The sequence below is a fragment of the Equus quagga genome, chromosome 20 (assembly GCF_021613505.1).
Source record: "Equus quagga isolate Etosha38 chromosome 20, UCLA_HA_Equagga_1.0, whole genome shotgun sequence".
In the NCBI taxonomy this organism is placed as follows: domain Eukaryota; kingdom Metazoa; phylum Chordata; class Mammalia; order Perissodactyla; family Equidae; genus Equus; species Equus quagga.
The window spans coordinates 41,778,571-41,795,412 of NC_060286.1; the positions used below are offsets into that span (position 1 = coordinate 41,778,571).

Below are 16,842 nucleotides of genomic sequence, written 5' to 3' on the forward strand. Positions count from 1 at the left end.
CCAGGTCCCCCATAAATGCACCCTGTTGATGCATCTGACACAACCCCTCTCCCCTGTGACCAGCTCTCTGCGGCTCTCTCTGGGCACTGGGTCAAGGCAGGGCCCTTTTCTTCAGAGCAGTGACTTAACCCCCTCACCTCGGGCCGTTTCCGGATTCACTGTCATCCGTCCCTCCAACTCTCTTCTCTCCCGCCTACACTTTCCCCTGCTTCTCCTGATTTTAATCACGTAAAATTAAACAGATGCTTCCTACCGAAAGAGCTCTGTGCCACATCTCAAGATCTTCAGGTGCAAAGACGCGAGCAGGAGAAACGGCAGGAGGCACCTGAGACGAAAGCACGCCCCGCGGCAGGCGCGGCTCTGGGTCCCACGGCAGCTGGACGTTCAAACCCTTCGAGCTCAGGCATCCCACCAGCATGTCTTAAGTGCACGTGTCAGGTCACAGATGTTGGGCCTGTGGGAGAGAGAGGAGGCGAAGGCCACCATGTCAATCACCTTTTTAAGGCCATCCTGCTACTTCTGGCAACTCTAAAATAGGCACCCAGAGGCCCCTTTCAGAGTTTTCTCCCAAGAGCCACCTGCTGCACCCCCGCCCATTCCCTCCCAGCCCTTTCCACTCGGGGAGCACTGGCCTTCAAACCCTCCCCCCTTTTATTCTTGTGAGCTGCCATCTCCGTGAAGCTGGTACCTCTGGAATGCACACTTACTGAACCACAAGTTATTGTCAAGACCCCCTAAAAATGTGCAAGACTGAAGCAGGACCCTTTAGCTCTGAGCACAGGGTGGATTCCCGAACAGTCGAGTCCTAAACCAAATGCTCTCAGAGCCGTAGTCTTTGCTCACGACTTCCACTTTAATTTCAGAAGTGCGGTCCCACGGGTCGCACACTTGTGCCCTGCACCTTATAAAGTCTAATGAAGAATTCTGACATTTCCTGAGAGTGCACGCAGCCCATGTGCATTTAATTTGCTCCCATGGGCCCTATGAAAAAGCTCAATCAAATTCACAAACAACTCGTGACCTTTCTTATAAAATGAAAAAGTACTAATTAAATTACACATCACATTCCCATTGAAATCGGAATGCTCACTATTTTTGCGCAAAATCTTTCTACCTCTTGAAATAGCTGATGTTTATTACAACTTAATATAGGTTACGGAGACTCGCTGAGACAAGACGGGATGGGACGGCAGAGTTTATGTAACCCAACCTCCCACCCCCCACAGGAATCCCGTCCACAGGCTGGTGGCTAAGTTTTGTCATTTTAAGGCCCTCTTAGGACCTCAGGTTCTATTACCCATGTGCAGTTTATTTTTGTTCAAAAGGTCAGAGGCAAATGAAGACAGTTGCAGCTTTTTTGAGCATGGGAGAGCTTCCTAGCGGGGGTGGGGGGGGGCGTGGCCGTCAAAGGTCCACCGCTGTCCTTGGCACTGTGGCCAGCCAGCAGGATGCCTCCTGCAGTCGCTCGGGTACCTAGAGGAGGACATGGGGAAATGAGCCTCGGAAATGTTAGCAAGAGTACTTTTAATACGCTGAAGTGTGGTCCTTGGTCCACAACTTTTTGTGAATTATCTGAAGATAATTCACATTCTGTAAACACCAGTGCTACAATTAAAACTGACCAATGGTCAAGGAGCTTGAAGGACCCTGGAGCTGGTATCCTTTTTTTTTTTTTAAGGAAAAGAGGCGAGCTCCTGCAATCCAGGACCACACTCCCTTACACAAAAGGCCCAAACTCCAAAAACCCAAAAGTTGTTTCATAAATTTAGCACACTACACCGAAGTGAGGCCTATTTATGCCACTGAGAGCGACTGACTATTAGTATGTTCACGTGCAAACGCCCGTGGGTTTGCTAAGGGAGGGCTTGCTCCCAGCCTGCAGAATTGCGTCATTTACAGTTCCTACACTGTATTCCCTTTCTAAAATCTGAAACAAATAATTGTGAATTCTGAAAAACAGCCAGCCCCAAAGGTTTGTGGACCGGTATCGTCACAGTCTGATATAAGAAGAGGCCTGGCGTCTAATTAACCTAAGAAGCATCTCACCCAGCAGCCACATTCAGGATTAAAACCGAAAGCCTGGGCTTGACCCAAAGCCGTCCTTGCAAACACGCGGACACGCAGCTCCCGCTCACCGGCGTTGGCCCGAACCCCAGTGGCAAGTCTGTGTTGGACCGTACGTCTGAAGTAGGTGTTTTTGTTTTGCTTTGTTTCTCTCTTTTTGTTCCCCCTGAAGGACAACTAGTGAACCAATTTAAACTGAACCTGAACTTACATATTTCATTAAACTGTTGAACTGGAGCAAACTCAGAACATCCAGATATACTCCAAAAATAAGGTGAACAGAATCAGCGTTTCATCTGGGGAGTCCCTGGTTGGAGGACAATGATTTCACGGATGGCAAAGGTTTGGACTGCCCATCCATTGGTTAAAACTTCCTCAGGGAGAAAGCGAGGAAGCTTTTCAAGTTCTTAAAACAGCTTGAAAATAACGCGTGGACATTGTAAGCTGGCGGTGCCCCAAACCCGGCTCTGTGTTTCAGATACCTGCTTTTCCTTTTAATTGTCTTACTGGTAGCTGCAAAGATGAGCTGAGATCTGAAGCTCCAGAAGGAAGTTCAGTTTTCAGGTGAAGATGGAGAGTCTGGTGATGGCCCCCTTCACCCCCTTCAGACCCCCAATACATCTTTAAATGCTAATACTCCTGATCTGGTTAATTTGATTAAGTGGTGAGAAATGAGACCTTGCTCGCAAATAGATCGTTAACACGTTTTCACTGAATTCTAAATGCTAAATGTTCCTCCTTCAAATTCCCGAGAGAGTTATTTTCATCATTTCCGCGTCTTCCTGTACCACAGCAACTGCTAATCTCTTTGTTCCCTGAGGAGTTTTAAAAGTGGCTTTGTTCACGTCGTTTTTATCTCGTTACTTTCATCTCATCATGAGCTATTGACCAGAGTGGAGTTTGTCATCCTCTTCAGGGCGAGGTCCTGTCGCCAGTTCTTGGGCAGGATCCAGAGCCCGGCTCCCCTGAGGAAAGGGCGTGTCTTCTGTCCCTCCAGTGCTGTGGGGATGCCACTGGAATGGCACTTTTTCAGAACCACCCAGAACCTGCAGTGGGGTTGGGCCACCTCCAGGATGAGGGGCCCCTGAGCACAGCATGCAGGTAACCGGCCAGAGGCACCGTTTCCGCGAGCCTTCGCCAAGCCATGACGGCACTGTTAGAATTTCTTGCTTGTTTCTCAGGAACCTGCTCCTTTTCTTGGGCAAACCGAGAATACCCAAAGCGGACTGAACTGTTTGGATGTCTGGGTTTGCTTGTGTTTGTTTTCCTCCACTTTCTACTGCAGCCTGACCGTGTCATATTCATCTTTTAAACAATTTAAGATTCCGTTTAATTTAAATAATTGTATGTTGTTTGAGAAAGTCCAGTGACAGGTTCTAGGAGTTCAACAAAGAAGCGTGCCCGCTTCTCGTGCCTCTGGGGAATGGCTGCATTTGTAACTGTTTTCCTCCTTCCTGCTCGCTGAGAGGGGAGTCTGATTTATTAAATCAACGTGCAGTTGACTGAGGGATGCCCTGCTTTCTGGGTGCCCCGTGCTGACCCAGCCCCAAGACGTGTGTAAAATGATACCTGCCTTCAAGAAGCCTCTGATGTTTTCTCCTCAACCAGAAATATTCCCAAAGTCAGGCTACAGCGTGAGAAAGAAGCACAGGGCAATGAAATACAGGTGGTGGCACCAGGCTCTCCACGACCACCAAGGGGTGGAGACCGTTCCCAGGGAGTCCGAGACGGGCCAGGTCAATGGGGGTCTGAGGGAGACAGGTGCTGCGCCTGAGAGGCATAATCTGGACAGGGGGAGAGGAGGGCAGAAGGGGTTTCACGGAGGCAGAGGGTGTGATGCAAGTCAAGAGGCAGGAAAAGTTTGTGAAAGAGTCAGTGAAGGAACCAACGTGGCTGAGGCAGAATGTCGAAGGCAGGGCTGGAGAGTGCCCAGGTAGGATTTAGAGGTCCTGAAGCCTGCTATCCTCTTCCACGCAGGCTCCAAGAGGCCGGGCGAGTCTCAGCAAAGAAAATGCAGAAAGACAGTTGACTGGCTGAGGGCGCCATGTGCAGAGCAAGAGGTCAGAGGCCCAGGAGCTGGCTGACGCTGGCCCCAGGGCTGGGGCTGGGGAATGAAAGGAGGGAAAAGGGGACAAATTTGAGAAAAATTTCGAAATAATTGATGACTAATACAAGCTATTCAAAAATTAAACACTATTTTTGCACACTCATTTTTAATTACCCCATTATAGATTTAGTAAACAGCCTGTTTCCCCCATAACTCATGCTCCTTTCATCACCATCTAAATTATAATTCCTTAACCATGAGCTGATCACCTACTCTCCATTCCTAAAATTAATCCTGAAACTGCCAGATACAAACTTCTATTTAACAAAATGAACATCTGTGATGACACACCAGGAGCAAAATCCTAATGGTTCTAAACCTGGCACTTTGCTTTGACAACCAAATACCTATTTTTTTTGTTGTTGTTAAATACATCATTTCTTTAAAACACCTGCCTTCTTTACATATTGTCTTCGAAAAGAAGTGACTAATTTTTATTGGCAAGAACAGAAGTTACTCTCTAAAATAACGAAGGAAAAGCTATGCTCTGTAGAAGATTCGTCTGCAACATTCAATAAGGCACAAGAATATTAAGCAAAAAACCACAAATAGAACAGGGGCCAATCCCCAGTTTTCCCACGGAAAAGCCACAGCCTGATAACCTCACTCCTCTGGAATTAGGCTACTGGTGGCCAATGCAGTTCTCATGACACGGTGCAGCCGACCTGCCGCAGCTCAGGGCTGCTGGATTTCCATTACAACTGCCCCCCTTCCTTCACGGCTTTTCCTCCACCCCTTCGCCAAAGCGCAGTTACCCAGTGAGTTATAATTTGGCACTAAAATTCAATTAAGCTGAAACTTTGGTCATACGTGGTCTTCTCAACGAAGCATAATTTCTTTGACCCATTTTCCAAATGTTAGCCAATCGATTTTAAAGCAGAGGGAGGTAAAAAGTCTGTTTCAATCGAGTTCGCATTTCTAGAAACTGGCTGGAATTTTTTAAATATTCAAACAAATAGTCAGGATGTGGGGTGACTGTATTGAAGTGCTTGAAGTTTTCATCGCACTTGTCAAACAGAGACCTCGGAGCGCTCTGCAGACGTTAATTAACGTTCACTGGGGCCTGCAAGCCGTTTCACCCCTGTGAGTTCCGAGGAGAAAGGACGCAGCCCGGGTTCAAGGCCGCGCTGTTGTCCTTCAGCTGCGGACCCAGCGATTGAAACCCTGCGGTTCCCAATGAGCCGGCGAAAGTCTGTCGAAGTATTGAGGACCCCTATTGAGAACTGTGGGAGTCTGGGCGGCTTAATGGGATTGTGTTCGGTGCTTCAGGCTCTCCTTTAAAAGATTCCATGGCACCAACGAAACTCCAATAAAAGGGCCTCTCTAATTGCTTTCTGACTTTCTATGAAACTTTCTAAGCTATGCTGACATCCTCGAGTCCAACTATGGCATTGCACAGTGGAGAAAGGCGAGACTAAGTGGGTGTGCAGGGAGAAAGCGGTTCTCAGCGAAGCGTGTGTGCGGTGGGGGGTCACTGGGGGAGGGGGGATGGGGCGGGTGTGAAATCTGTGCCGGGGAAAGAAAAATATGAGTGTTCCCTTTTGTGTGCGGACAAACAGCCGAGCGCGGGGAGGTCGGGCCCGGGGTCACGCGGCTCCGGGCTGCAGCTGCCGCCGTGGGGCGGGGGTCCCGGGCGGCCCCCGGGAGTCTCGGGCGGCGGCGGCATCAGCATTCCGGCGGCGCAGGCGGCCGCTGTCCTGGCACGACCCCGGCCCGACCGGAGCGCGCCCCCGATCCGACCCTCGGGGCGCCCGCGCGCGGGGCCAAGGGAGCGCGGTCCGGGCGCCAGAGCAAGGTAAGCACCGCGGGGGAGCCCGCGCGCAAGGCGGCCCTCACCCCTCGACAGGGCGCACGGGCCCGCCTTCCGCCGCGCGGGGCCGGCGAGCCGACGGGAGGCTCCAGGCCCGCCCCGTGTTCCCCGCGCGCCTGGGGCCCGACGCCGCAGCCGGGACCCCCGGGAGACCCGCCAGCACGGCGCCGGGCTGGGCCTGGGCCTGGCCCCGGGGCGCGTTGGGTCTTCCTCCGGGCCCAGGAGGACGGACTGTCTCGCTCCTCTCCCGAGCCCAGGAGAGCACGAGTGACCTGCCCAGGCAGCCCATGCCGGGGGGGCACCCTCCCTCTGAACTACTACATAGGCAGCGACCTTACCAGGGTCCCGGCCGGGTGGGCGCTCGGCGTCAGCAGAGGAGGCGGCGAGTCCCCCCGGGCCCTCTGCGAGCCCCCCGCCGCCCCCTCGAGCGCTCCTCGTGCGCACGCGGGCGGATAGGGCCAGGCCTCGGCTGGGGGTGCGGGTGCGCGCATGGACCGGGGCCTCAGACGCTGCCCTGCGTCCCCACCCGGTCACCCGAGGGCGATGGCACATTGGGGGATGAAGGGGCACAGAGATGGCGGCGTCGGCAGGGCCCAGGCGCCGGCAATCAAAGGCTGGGGAGGGCGGCCCGCCGCGTTGCCCATGGCCAGGCCCAGGGCATGAAAGGATCTTTATCCTCGGGTGACACGGCTGGCGGTTTCCTCCTGCCTCCCCCTCCCGCGGCCCTAATTGGGGCCGGCTGCTAATGTGATTAAAGGCCAGTTAAATGTTTCTCGGGGCAGACGGTGGGAAGAGGCCGAGACCCCTGCCCCCTCCCCGGGTCACGCCAGGCCCCTGGTCAGGGGGTCGGTGATGGTGCCAGCGCCAGGACGGCCTGGCCAGGTGCCCGCCGATTGTTCACCCCGAGGCGGGGAGGCCGCGGCGGGCGGGAGGGCTCCTGGGGCTTTATGTAAGCCGGTGGGCTTTGGGCCCGGCCGGATTTGGGGATTCTTTTCGCACAGTTTCCATTTTCTGGCCTCTGGAACAGCGCCCTGAGCCCTCGGGGCCCTCCCCCTCCGGTGCCCAGAGCCTGCGGGGCCCAGCCGCAGAGGCAGGCCTGGGGGTGAGGGACCCTGGGGGTGCAGCCTCGGAGCAGGTCAGGTTGGGGTCTCTCCACGGAGGACAGTGGCTCAAGATAGTGATGCCAGGATGGGGCGCGGTGGCCATGCAGAGCCCCCGACCCCGCAGCGCCCCCAGGCCTCCTCCATGGCGAGGTTCCCACGCTGCGGCGGCGTGGGTGGTCTCGCTCTCCCCGGAGGGCTCGGCGTCGTGGCCGCCGGGGGCGCGGGGCCTGGGAGCCAGTGCCTGCGCTGCGCTGCCCGCCACGCCCGCTTCCAGTGTCGCCCGCGGGCTCGTGCCCCGCGCCTAGAAGCCCTGGGGACCCCTCCTCAAGCCTGCCCGACCTGGTGGAGGCTGTGTGGCCCCCGGACAGCTGCCCTGCGCCCCGCACGGGGAAGGCCGGGCCAGTGCCTGGGGCAGCAGGCTCCGAGCTCCGATTCCGGCCCCAGCGCCCGGCTCCCGGCCCGTGACCCTGTCCCGCCGCAGCCCCGGCTCGCGGGGGTAGTTGCTCGGCGTCCAAGAGGGGCCGAGAGCGCGGCCCAGCCAATTCCCTGCGTCTCTAAAGTTGCAAATCTGGAACCACTTAGGATGGGGGAGGCAGATAAAACCCAAATGGGAGCCCAAGATGTTCTGTCAGGTGGCCCGGGCCCTGCGCTGGGGCGGCGGCGGCTCTGGGCGCGCGGGCCCGGCGGAGCAGGTGGCCTCTCCACGGCCTCTGCGCGCTGCGGGAAAGAAAATGCGCGCGCCCGGGCAGGCCGCGCGGGACGCCCAGGGCTGCGGGCCGAGCCGGGCCTCCGGCGGGCGGGCGAGGGGAGACCCGCCGCGCCCCGGCCGCGCTGCCCTCCGAGAACCGGGACCCGCCGCCACAGCCGCCCCGCGGTGCCCACGGGCGACACTTGTCATTTCACGCACGACTCTGTTTTAAAAATTAACAACTAAGCAAGCGTGCTTCCGTGGAAATTGTGCGTGTTGGTTGTTTACTTTTTTCCAAATATTTTCTGAAATAGTCTGCAGAACTTTTTCACATCTAACAAACGTCAGATTGAACAGATGAGAAAGATATGAAATGAAAAAATGACATTTTAATTTAAGTGGAGTGAAAGCAAACGGTATTTTTTAATAATATTTTTGTCAAAAGGTATTGTGGCTCTAAAATTTCGTCATGTTCCAAATCTATAATTTTTTGATATTTAAAATACACATTTTTGTACATTTTTCAACCAAAAAAAAAGGAAAAAAAATTTAAAAAGCAAAAGCCAGAAACCGAGAAAATGGGCGGTGAGGAAGCAAAACCTGTCTTTCTCCTGCTCTCCTGTGGTTTTCTTGCTCTCCCTGTAGCCTGGAGGAAAATAGTGAAAATACAATAATTTCATATTAAACCAACACATAGATGTAATTAATTTCTTTCCAGATGGGTGTAAGGGGCCTGGCTGCTTTAATGTGCTGAGGAACTGCTGGATTCGAGGTGATTTTCTTTCCTTTGGCTGCTCAGAGAATTGTGGGGGAAAGTAACAGCTCCTGCCTCATGAATTTTTTTTTTTAATCTGCTTATTGAACACAGACAAAATTAGAATTGTCTTCCACTTGAGCTATAAACTGCACAGGGAAAGTCACCAATGTTTTTAAGGAATATCTGTTTTTGTTTTGTATCAAATAGTAATATTTAACTAATATGTAACAAACTGGGTGGCCTTGCGTTTGTTTAAACTACCGTGACTCTAACGTCAGGAACCCCTGTGGTTGTTAAAAAAAAAAAATCGATTTTTAAACTATTCTTCCATTTATTCTGAGGTGGCTTTTCCAGCAATCTTGTGTCAATAAGCAAGTCGTATAGCGGAAAACAAATAGTTTATGTGTTCCTGGTAAGTAATTTTCTCAGGCTCAAAAACTCAGAAATACAGTGACTGCTGCTTTTTAGGAATAACCTTTAAACTGGATGGGAAAGGGGAAAATATGTTTTTGTTGACACTTGGAAAGGGGAGGAGAGCCGAGGCGCTTTTGGTTTCATTGTGTTAGGGGAAAAGCTGCTGAAAATGGAGGACTCGTTGGAAGGCCAGGCTCCAGGTGTTTGTTTATCTCCACGCAGACACAGCTCGGACCCCTGACAATTATGGCATGAGTGTGATGTCACGGAAGGAAGCCAGGCAGGTGGGTTGTGCAGGGGGAGCCCAGGAGGTACCCCGGGCATGCAGACAGGACCCAGTCCAGCCTGGCAGCCTGGGCAGCTCCATCCCACTACCCTCATCCATGTTGGGTCCTCTCTGGAGGACCTTCTCTATTTTACGATGTTTGCTCTTCTTTAAAACCTCCGCAGTGGCCCACTCAGCAGCATTATTGGGGGTCTATTGGTCATTGTCACAGACAAGAAAAGTGACCATAGTGGGACCAAAACTTGAGATCCAAGATGTTTCTGCACTCCCTTGTCACGTCAAGAGTCCACAGTGTGAAGGGTGAGCCAACCATGGGACATCTTTGTTCACGTCCCACAAAGGCTGGGCCACCGTGCATGCAGCCTCAGTCCTGATTATTGACGCTGCTGCCTTCGTGTGTGTGTGTGAGAGCGAGTGGGATTCATTTCAGTTTTTGTTTTGTTCTGCTTTTTGGGAAAACAAAGATCCCTTTGGCGGCACCTGGGCAGCCAGAGCCACCAACGGAGACCCCGCGGGGCAGGAGGAGGATGGGGTTTGATGCCGGAAGGCCAGTTGGCTTTGTGCTTGTTTTTTACAACTGAAGGCTGCTCAGTGCCGAGATCCTCCCGGGTCAGGGGCCCTGCCCGGCCACCCTGAGAGGCCCCTGCGCGGCCGGGGCTGAGGTTCTTCCCAGCGGTCCTCCCTGAGATCGGCCCCAAGGCCCTCCAAGGATCAGAAGAGCCAACTCACGTGTCTGAATATCCAGAACATTCAACCATGCTTAGAAAACCAGGCAGCTGGCCTCTGGTCTGGAAGACTGAAAACAGGTGTCAGTAATAAGCAAAAGAAGCGACAGTGTCTGTGGTCTCCTAGAGCAGGGGAGGGGAAGAAGAACGCCCCGCAAAGGTAAGGAGGCTACTCCTGAAAATGTACGTGCTGGGGTTCGTGCCCCGCAGCCGGGTCTCCCAGCACTAGCCCCGGCTTCCTGTGGTTGGAGCAGGTCCATGTGGAGAAAGCCAGACAAAGAGATAGGTGGGGCCAGCCCCACATTCTGGCCAGAGTTAGTTAACTGATTGAAAAGCAAATCTGATTACCCCAAAACCTCCCTCCAGCTACCTGCTGTGGGCAAGCGGGGGCTCAGACTCCTACCCCACAGGCCTCCACCAGCCTGGCGTTTCTTGGCCCCTGACCTCCCATCACCCTGACATCCTTTACTCCCCAAGACACACTCCTCTGCCGCCAACACTGGCCCGGAGACAGCAGAGGCTCTTGTTATGCCTGTTGCCCGTGACCACATGGGTCAGCGCCTCTTGGAGAAGGCCAGCCTGCTGGAGCAGCTTTGGGGCTTTGCTTTGGGGATCTTGGGAGCATCCCTGGCCCACAGGTGAGGAAGCCTGCAGAGCTCACAAGGAGAGGAAGGTATTGCCCAGTGTCAGGAACTCGGGACTCCCCGTGCAGCTGCCCCCGTGCTGCAGTCAAACACTGACACCCCGAGTTCTCGGACCCCACACGGCGGTGCCGCCACCTTGCCGAGCCAGCCGTGCTGGCGTGCAGGCAGGGGCACACTGCAGAAACCCTCCAGCACGTCCTGGCTCCTGTCCTGTGCCCAGCACTGGTGTTCTTGTTCAGAGAACAAAGGCCCGGAGGCCCCTGCAGAACAGAGAAAGGCTGAAAGCAGTGGCTTTCAAAGCTGGCTGGCCGTGGCCGGGGTGAGAAATACGTTGTACGTCCCAACCCAGCACAGGCATGATGGCCACATATAAAACAAGTAGTGAACAAGTATTTATACGTGGACAACTGAAGCAACGTCTTCAGAAAAGAATACTTATCTTGCTGTGCATCATGAACTCTGTCATTTGTCACCCTATTTATTTTCTTTGCAATGACGGCCACCACCTGCTAAAATGATCCCATGACCCTAATGGGTCCAGCTCAGAGTTTGCAGACCACTGTTTTCAGAGCTGAGGGTGCGAGGGGTGACGGAGTTCAGAGCCTGGTCTGGGGTACCCGTAGTCCTTGCCTGCTGTATTTGTTTCTCCCCGTTCCAGCCCTGGAGTCAGACCATCCCGCTGGATTCTGGCCACCACTTCCTAGCGCCGTGACACTGGGGAAGTCACCTCCCTTCACTGAGCTTCTTCCTCTTAGAATGGGGATGACAGCTCCGACTCCTGGGGTCATGCTGAGGGTCAAATGAGATCATGCCTCAGACACGGGCTGGACTCAAAGTGCCCAAGTACCCGTCCCTTTCATTCCTGGACCTCCCTGCCACACCTCTAGTCCTGCCCAAGATGCCTGCTCCGGGATCAGCCTCTCAGTATCATCCTTCTCCCCCTGCTAGCTCAGCTCCAGGCTTCCCTTCGGGCCACCTCCTGGGTTCCACTGCGGATTTCAGAGCTCTCGGATCTGTGTGGTCCAGCGCAGCATCACAGAGCTCAGATTGTCATTCTGCCCCGGTGGAACCCCTACACTACCTCCCACACCAGCATCCGTGGACAATCGGCTGTTTGCTAGCTGCTTCGGCACCAACCCTAGCAACAGCACGGTGGACGCTCATCTCCCTGTGTTGAGACCAAGTATTTGGGGCCCAGAGGGCTGTAGTCACGTGACTGTGGGTTGCACAGTTAGTACGTGGCAGAGCTGGGGTTAGGCCAGCTCTCTTGGCCTGGGAAGACCGTGACACTCTGCCTGACCGGCAGCCCCTAGGGTCCATGGCCAGCCTGCTCCCTCTGCGGAAGGGACGATGAGCTCCTGTCTTCTGTGGAGAGGCCCCAGGCAACAGGGAGAAGAGCTATTCCCCCCACCGCCTTCGCCTCGTGGGCCCTGGGAGAGGGAATTCGTTTTCCTCTGACTGTTTCTGAATGGCCCTCCTTGGCGGCAGGACCACAGCCTTCCTGCACCACCCTCACCCCGCTCTCTCTCCAGGGATTAAGCAACAGATGCGACCAGGAATGGCTGCCCCTGCATTCTCTGTACACACGCAGGCGTGTGCACACACACACATGCACACACTCGAGCACACGCTCGCATACGCACGCACACACAGACACATGCCTTGCGCATTTTGGTTGGCAAATTACTTTCCCACTCTTTAACCATTCTAGCCTTCCATAACCAATAAATAAAAGTTAGGAAATGGAGGAGCCGGCCTGGTGGCACAGCGATTAAGTTCATGCGCTCTGCTTCGGTGGCCTAGGATTCACCGGTTCTGTTCCCGGGTGCGGACTTATGCACTGTTGGTCAAGCCATGCTGTGGCAGGCATCCCACATATAAAGCAGAGGAAGATGGGCTTGAATGTTAGCTCAGGGCCAGTCTTCCTCAGAAAAAAAAAAAAAAAGGAGAATTGGCAGCAGATGTTAGCTCAGGGCTAATCTCCCTACCCCCCGAAAAAGTTAGGAAATGGATAGCTAACTTACTCTGTGTCAGGTAATAGAATGTTTTGGAAACATGGAATCTGATGGAAGTTGTCTGTAAATGGCTCTTTCCCCTCCAGTCTATTTCGGGCTTTGTGAGTCTTCAGTGGCCTTGAGGTGGAAGGATGCTGTGCAGGGAACCACCGTGCCTGCCAGACCTGGACGGGGATGTGCTGTGGGCCCGGGTCCCTGCCCATGGAGCCAGATGTCTAATGGGACCCGGATAGGCAGTGCAGAGTATGCAGCAGGGACGGACCACGTCTGGCCTCCGGATCAGGTGGTCAGGGAAGGTGATGCTGAAGAGGGAGTGCTAGTGAAGCCCTGGAGGAATGTTCTGGCCCCTATATGTGCAAAGGCCCTGCCAGGAGCTGGCGGGGTACCAGAGGAGCAGGAAGGAGGCTGATGTGGCTTCGGCAAGGGGTAAGGGCAAAGAAATGGAAAAGAATAGTGGGATCTTTCTGCCTCCAGCCCTGGACATCCCATCTCCTCCACCCAGAGCCCCGGGGCACTGCCAGGCCCCTCCCAGAGCACCCGCTAAGCCACGGACCTGCTCTGTGCAGCCAACTCTTCTGTGTGGCTTTGGTGACCTGTCCTCCTGAGTCCGTTTTCCCTTTTACTGGGTCTTGTTCATCTGAAAGCTTTTTATCACTTGGAAGCTGCTCTTATGTGATCCAGCTGTTCCGGCCTGCTGCTTTCCTCCCTCTCGACCCCTTTCAGGGGAGACTGGGAGCAGTGGACATCCCCCCCACCCACTGCTGCCTTTCTCGGCCGTCACTGCCCGCCGGCCTGTCCAGCAGAGCCCCAGGGCCCTGGAGGTACAAGAGAAGCACTGACAGGTTCTCAGAGTCCTTCTCTGGGCTTCCTCCAGCCAGAGGCTTTGAACCGCACCGTGGGGAGACCCCTGGGCCCCTGTTCCCCATGCACACACACAGGCACGTGCATGCACATGCACACACGTACACCTGTTGTCCCTTGAAGAAAACTGTCCACGTAAAGGAGTGAGTTACCCAGCACCGACTGACCTGCTGTTCCTCTGGGAGCGGCCTAGGGCCGGTGCAGGGTGCCCTCTGAAGCTTGTCCTCGCCCTGGGGCCTGGGCACTGGCATTTTCCTTGGATCTGTCCACCTGGAAAATGGGTGCCACAGACTCGGGCTTCCAGCCCCTGTGATGGCTCGCTCACCTCCAGCATCCGTGACTGCAGCCTCCATCCAGCCTCGTCATCTGGGCTGTGCTTCTGCTGGGCAGTTCCTCACCTGTGCAAGCAAGAGTTCTAGAAAATGCTTTGAGCTCCCCTTGCTCCCGGGCAATCAGAGACAATGAAGCTGACCTTGCAGGGGGACAGGCAGGTGCACAGAGGAAGGCAGGCCCCTCTGCGGAGTGGGGACCCCGCCCTCCCCTGCCTCTGCGGGCCAGTTTGCTCTCGCAGATGTCCTGCTCACCTCTCGCTTCTCTCCTGCTGTCTGACCCCTGCCTACTGGACTTTGGATTTGTTTTATTGTCTTTCCCTTCCCACCTCCCTGTCACCTCGGTCATGGCCCTTCACCCTGTGCCTCCCCAGCGTAAACCTTCTCCAGTGCCGTGGTGGCGGCTTCCGTCCCTTCGTGGTTTTGCCTCAGTGTGTATTAATATTCAGACTCTTTTAGGGGCACAAAGACCCCAAAGCAGAAGAGTGCCTTGGGGGGTTGGTGTGCAGGTGAAAGTTGGACACTGCAGGCTGCTCAGCCTGTTCTCACTGCCCACAGCCTGCCGAACTGCAACTCCACGTGAGACACTCCGAGTGCCCCTGAAACCTCCCCGCAAAGCCCTCTAATTTGGAGTCTGTTCAAGTCGTAGGCCCACGGAAGCAGAAAATCCCTCAGGAGGTGTCTAGCCCAAGCCCCTTGTTTTAAGAGGAGATCACGGTGGCCCAGAGAGGGAAAGGACTGGCCTGACATGACAAAGCAAGTTGACAAGTGTGCTGAGACCAGGTGGAAGGGGGAGAGGGCAGGGGCTCTGCCCCACTGGCTGGTTAAGCATTGGCAAGCATTTGATCCAAGCCGTGTCTTCAGCTGCAAACTGGAGACAGTAACCCGACCACCCCTAGCCTAGAGGGTTGTCAGGAAATGGAAATGGCATAATTTATATAGCGTCCTGAGCTCAAGCTTAGTGGAGCCAGCATTCACTATATGTTAGTGTCACTGGGAGCCTAGAACCCCCAGGCTCTCCAAAGAGAGGAGAGGAGGCCCCGGGACACCTCGAGGGGTCACAATCATGTGAAGACAAAGTTTGCTTCTTGACCGAGGTGGGCTGGACAGAAGCCACTGGGGGCAGAAGGCTGGCCAGGGGTGCTCACACTGCCTCTGTTGTGTCCAGTCGGGGACAGCGATGGTGGAGGGGTCAGCCAGCCTCCATGGGGAAACCGAGGACCTGTGGAAGAAGCGAATGGGTGGGAGGATGGAGAGAAGCAGAAACGGGGCCCCAGGGACAGAGCAGATATCAGCCTGTCCTCCTGTCCCCGGGTGTGTGGCCTGACTGCCCGCAGGCCAGCCACCCCTCCACAGCCCTCTTTTACTGCGGGGCGTGGGAGACACCCACGGTTCGGTTGACCCCAGTGTCCAAGGGTTTCGCGCCCTGCTACAGTCCTTACAGTGTGGGTGGAGCTGAAAGAACAGGGTTCCCAGTGGGACACGTAACCCCTGCCCAGCCAGCAGCATGTCCCCTCCCTCTGGACACTGTGATCGTCCTCTCAGGAGTGGACATGAGGACGGAGGCCAAATCAGAGTGAAATGGGGGCCTGAGTGGGAGCTGAGATTGCTGAACGGTAGAACGAACCACAGAGCTCACGGCCACCTTGCCACCCTGTGGGGGAAGCCCACTGGACAGTGAAGACGACCTGGAGGAAAGCTGAGCTCACACAGACAGACAGACTTGAGGACATCATTTGAGCCACTGGATCCAGCTGAACCTGGAATTCCATGATCAGAAGAACCAGTAAATTCACCTCTAAGCCAGTTTGAGTTGGGAGTCTATGCTGACTGGCCGCCCCAGTGCCCCCTGCCAGCCCAGCCACCTGCGTTTCACAGAAAGTGTGTCAGAGTTCAGAGCCGAGTCTATGCACAAGGCCCTGTCCACACTCCAGTGGGGCATCCCCATGAGGTTCACGGACATGCCCCAGGACAGAGAGGCCAGAGACCACGTCCCAAATGAGACCAGGAGGAGACATGCTCCAGGCTCCAGCACAGATGACGAAGACCAAGCCTGTGCTCCAGACCCAGGGCCACCAGACCAGTCCCATGATCACTCTGTGGACAGGCTGGGCTGTGCCCCTACTCCTGAGGGAATCTTGGCCCCTCAGTAATGGAGCATTGCGGCCCCCCTGCCCCTTCATCTGAGGCCTCCTTTGTAAGGTGGCAGCTAGGAGGCCAGGTTCAGGGACATAAAGACTGGAATTTGGGGGCCCATGTCAAGGCAAAAGACCCCCTTTTGCAGTGGACAGACCTCGTGAATGAAGGAAGCCCTCGATGGGGAAGGGGCAGTATTGCTGGTCTGAGTCCCGCCGTCTCTGGGAGTGAGGGGCCTGCCCTGTGACACAGGCGCATGGGCTCGAGCCAGGACTTGTGGGGCTGCTGGCCAGGCTCTGCTGCCCTCACAACCCCTCAGCAGCCTATTTCCTCCTCTGTAAACTGGAGACCCTTCACACTGACTTTGTAGGGGTTTAAAAATCAAGGTCACTGACCAGTAGGAGGCCTGGGGCTGAAGCCCACCATTTCCCGAGGGGCCCATCAGGAGACTGGCCAGACAAAGGGCGAGCTGGTCTCCATGGAGACAGGCCCAGGGCCTCTGGTCCATCCTTCCTCTCACCTGAAACAGGAGCAAGGCCAAGTGCGGGCATCTGCTGCGGTCTTAGAGGCCTGAGGACATCCAGGCCACTCCCATTGTTTTCGAGACGGGGAATCTGAGGCCCAGGGAGAGGGGGCCTCTCACAAGGTCACGGAGCTAGTCGGGGGCAGCGCTAGACACCTGCCACACCAGGCTCCGCCATCGCCCGTGGAAACCTGGCCTTGTTAGGGCCTGAAGTGGCCTTCCTGCTCCCAGCTGCCAGGATACCTGCGGTCACCAATGGCAACGTCACCCTCTCAACAGCCACTCGAGTCACAGAGCAGCAACCACGAGCTCAAGTGAGCACTGGATTCAGAGACGGGATGAGACAAGCAAGGTAGTCGTTGGGGGCCGGACCTACGGGA

The 16,842-nt window shown here is 55.2% G+C and overlaps 1 long non-coding RNA gene across 2 annotated transcripts; it reads right to left on the minus strand.

The window, feature by feature from the left end:
- Positions 1 to 8,209: 8,209 nt before the first annotated feature.
- LOC124231029 (uncharacterized) lies at positions 8,210 to 14,042 on the minus strand. 2 transcript variants are annotated; one of them, XR_006886356.1, is made up of 4 exons: positions 13,947 to 14,042; positions 13,642 to 13,872; positions 9,959 to 10,025; positions 8,210 to 8,418 (listed from the first exon to the last, which is right to left on the minus strand). It is a non-coding gene; the product is annotated as an uncharacterized LOC124231029 (long non-coding RNA). The 2 variants fall into 2 exon arrangements; XR_006886357.1 differs by lacking the exons at positions 8,210 to 8,418; positions 9,959 to 10,025 and adding an exon at positions 12,293 to 12,519 and having other exon boundaries at positions 12,623 to 13,872.
- Between the last annotated feature and the right edge of the window lie 2,800 nt (positions 14,043 to 16,842).